Raw genomic sequence first — 4,154 nt, 5'->3', positions numbered from 1 at the left:
TGTGCCATGGTAATATGTTGTTGATTGAGCTAATGCAACAAGCAACAAGTTAAATGAAGTTGGTTTGAACCTAAGGTTCAAAATTAAACTCCATATGTGAAGGTTTAAATGCCCTATGATTTGTCCTAAACAGCAGCCATAAGTTCTTCTAACATGCATGAAAATGGTACAGATGGATAGATTGGATTTTTCTGATAATGTTTCATATATAAATTATTTCATTTGGAGTTATGGTTGAATTTCTATGAATTTTTGAAGTTTTAAACATTTCCTGGATTAAATTTAATCCAGAAAATGATTTACTACATCAGCCTAACGTCAGTGTGACATCATCAGGTCAACAGCATCAGCCCAGGTCAAACCTGACGCTGGGACTCACATGTCATAGGCTCTGTACTAACAGAGAGTTGGTTTTGTTAAACTAAATTAGCCAGGGGTTAGTTTAGATTGTGGGGCCCGGTGTCAGTGGGTGTGAGTTCAATTAGTGGCGCCATTAGCCGCTAATGACGCTGCCACATCGGGACGGCCGGTGTTAAGCCGCCGGTGACCTTCCCGCGCGACGGAGTCCACACGGGACGGCGCTACAGGAGGCGGCTGGGCGAGAAAAGGGCACCGGGAGGAGGACCTCACTCGCGCGCATCCAATGGAGCAGGTGGGAGGTCGCGGGGTGGTCGGAGCTCGCCGGAGCAGAGCTCGTGGCGGCGGCGGAGTTCAGGCAACGACCGGTTTGTCGTTGCGGTGCAGTAGGGGAGGCGCTGGTGTGTGCTACGTGCTCCTGGTGAGGTACGGAGCACGATTCCACGCTCGGAAGTGAGTTGCGGTGGGTGTGGCCACGACAGCGACATGGTCGGCGGCTGCGAGCTCACGGGTGCGGCGGCTGGTGTGGTTAGGGAAAGCAAATGACTGTGGGGAGAGAGAGGGACAGGGAGGGAGCTCACAGGGAGGTCGTAGAGCAGCTCAGTGGCCTCGGGGAGGCGACGGAGACGGCGAATCGGACGGCGGCATCCGGTGGCCGTGGGCGGGGAAGAAAGGTCGGGGAAGCTGCTGCAGGGCGCGTCTGCTCGCATGGCTCGACGGAGATGGTGTAGAGGTTGACGTCGGAGCTTCTTAGCTCGTCGGAGAGGCGTGTGGAGGCCGGTGGCCACGCGAATGGTGGACGGCGGCGACGGGCTCCTCTCGGGCTACACAGGAGAGAGAGCTAGGGGAGGGGAAGAGGTCCAGGGAGAGAGAGGAGAGGTGCAGGGGGTCGAGGGGCGTCGTTGGCGTGGATCAGGATGAGGTGGGAGCGGCTGCGTGGCTGGCAGGAGGTGGCCGCGGCTCGGCTGTGCACATGCCACGCACTTTGCCAGAAGGCGCGAGGAAGACGACGAGGTGAGGAGGTGGGTTGGGCCCTCTACAGTATTGGGTTGCAGCTGGGCCACGCCAGGTAAAGCCGGGTATGTTTCTACTCTGTTTTACTTTTCTGTTTTGTTTTTTTGTTTAATATTCTGCCACTGTTTAAAACTCAAAACAATTTCAAAATAGTGCCAAGAATTTTTGCAAATATTTATGTGACTCATATGGACTTTCCCAAATGCACACAAATATTTCTGAGACATTTGAAAATGTATTCCATATATTAAGAATATAAATCCAAATTCAAATACAATATGATTTAAATTCAATGTCCCAAAATATTCCATAAAAATGTTCCAGAATTTTGGTTTGATATATAACTCTTGCCAAAATTACCAAAACTATTTTTAGGGCATTTTGGCTTCACTGAATGCATTTTCAGGGTTCTTGCCCTTTATTTAAAAAATTCGAGGCTTCCACTTTCCTCAATTCAAGTTTCTTGAAACAAAACATGATGCATGATGCTCACTGATGTAACTAATTACAAATAAATTCTGGGGCTGTGACAACTCACCCCCACTAAAGAAGAATCTCGTCCCGAGATTCAAGACGTGAGGAAAGAAGACAGAGGGGACACAAAGCTAACACAATCTTCACAATCCAGGTTGCACCTCATAAAACATTGATTCGATCATCATCTTTGTCTCGAAGTCTTGCTTTGAGAACTCCACCCAATACGAGGACAAAAGAGCAAGATAACTCTACAGGGATGGATCATCTTAATGATCAGAGGATCAACTCAAGGAATGAGACGTAGAAACATCTCTTGAGCTGAGGGACAAAACACATATGAGGAGCGATGGAAAGAAGCAGGTGACGAAGGTTCAGATTGGTAGGCAACAATTCCACACCTAAGAAGATGGTGGATAGGGTCAAAGTAGCGAGGAGTTAGTTGCCATGATTCCATAACAAGGCACCTTAGGGAAGATGACTCATAGGATTATTTCCTTAAGTGGAAAAAAGAATTACTTTTGATACAAAGATCATTGAAACTCTCTATACCATCCTAAGGCAAATCACAATCGATCGTTTGAATGAGTTCGAGAGAATGGCATTCTCAGACTAGAATGGATGATGTGGACTACCTTGCTGAAGACAACACAATGGATGAATTTTCTCTTGTTTAACAAGGGAAATGGATGGGACTCATGGTATGCCCACTTTTAGAGATGATCCTGAACAACAATTACTGAGAAGGGCAGCCCATGGGAAAATGGCACAATGGCGGTGCAAGCTAGGAACAAAATGCAAATGTTGGAATGTTCCAACCATCATATCTGCCTGAGATTCAGATCTGGTTAGTAACAGGATACTTCAGACTCAACATGTCAGAAAAGAAGAATTGCAACACAAATCAACGAGATAACGCTACGAGATTCTCAGCAAATGAACTACGATAGCAAGCTCCAAAACATGAGCTGGTTCTGCTACATACATGTGAACATGCTATCCAAGACAAGCATGACCACGTAGAAGTCTTACAACAACACTACCGAGTTCTGGTTGGGAACCATCATCGAGGATATCGGAGTCTTGTGCATGATCTAGAATTAACACAACAAACTCCTTTTCCTTGAGCAAATCAATCAGTGGCTTCGCGTGCTAGGAAACACATATGGAGTGGAGGCAGCCAACCTATCAAACCATAGAGTACTTCGCACATATGCGTGACTAACTTGGGATGGTTCCAGAGGAGGCAAAAACAAGCTTTCTCGAATCCATGGCAGCAACTTGCATCAAATGCACATGAATTAGAGGAAGTCACTTCTTCCATCCAAGCATAAGCTTCATGAACGGAACACAAAGGCATTGCTTACAAAGTTTGCAACACTAGCTTAATGTCCAACAAAGTCATGGAGACTTGCCATCAGGGCCTGCCGATATTCCTGGCCGTCCGGCTTCCCCTTTAATTCCAGTGGCCATTATAACCTTAGTCTCTTCAACCTTTCGATCGCGCCCCACAGCACAACAAGCACACCCACGACGACACATAGAGAGGGGATGTCTAGCGGCGCTCCAATGGAGTTCGGCGAGCATAGAGTGGAGACCCACGCGAGGGAGAAGGATCTCTCGGTGGTGTACACCATCGACCCGGACGTGGTGGACGACTACATCAACATCGTTGAGCAGTTGCTTGCTCAAGACAAGTACAAGGTGGTCGGCATTGACCTCCAGTACACCACCGGTCGTCCCGGCATACATCAGAAGGTTGCCGTCGCCCAGTTTGCGTGCGCCATCATGTCCTCATCTATCACTACTGCATGGCCGCAGAGCCTTGCGACTGTTTCAACAGGTTTGTCAACAACACCGACTACAAGTTCGCCATGGTGGAAACCACCGACGATGTAAAAGTGCTCCGTGTTACGGGCTTGGCCTGCAAGAACCTTGTCGAAATCCGTGACCACTACAGGGTCTGGAGCAGCACGAAGCAGGACTCCTTGGTCGAACTCGCCTCGGCCATCATCGACCCCTACTACGAAAAGATGAAGTAGGATGCCCAGCGAACAAGTCCCGTGTCCTGGCACAAGGCCTGGATGCGGCAACTGGATGAACCTCACCTCAGGTTCGCGGCCAAGAGCGTGTACACATGCTACAAGATGCACAGGTGGATTGTTGACATGAGGAAGTGCCTCATTACCCAAATCGACGAGCCCGGATCGAGCCACAAGCAGAGCGTCACAAGAAGTAGATGATGATCAGATGATCGTTTATGCTAGTTAATCATGCATGTAATATATAGTTTACTTTATTGGTGTGTG

Source organism: Triticum aestivum, chromosome 4D (genome assembly GCF_018294505.1).
Source record: "Triticum aestivum cultivar Chinese Spring chromosome 4D, IWGSC CS RefSeq v2.1, whole genome shotgun sequence".
Lineage (NCBI taxonomy): Eukaryota > Viridiplantae > Streptophyta > Magnoliopsida > Poales > Poaceae > Triticum > Triticum aestivum.
Note: the sequence above shows the minus strand (reverse complement) of the source record.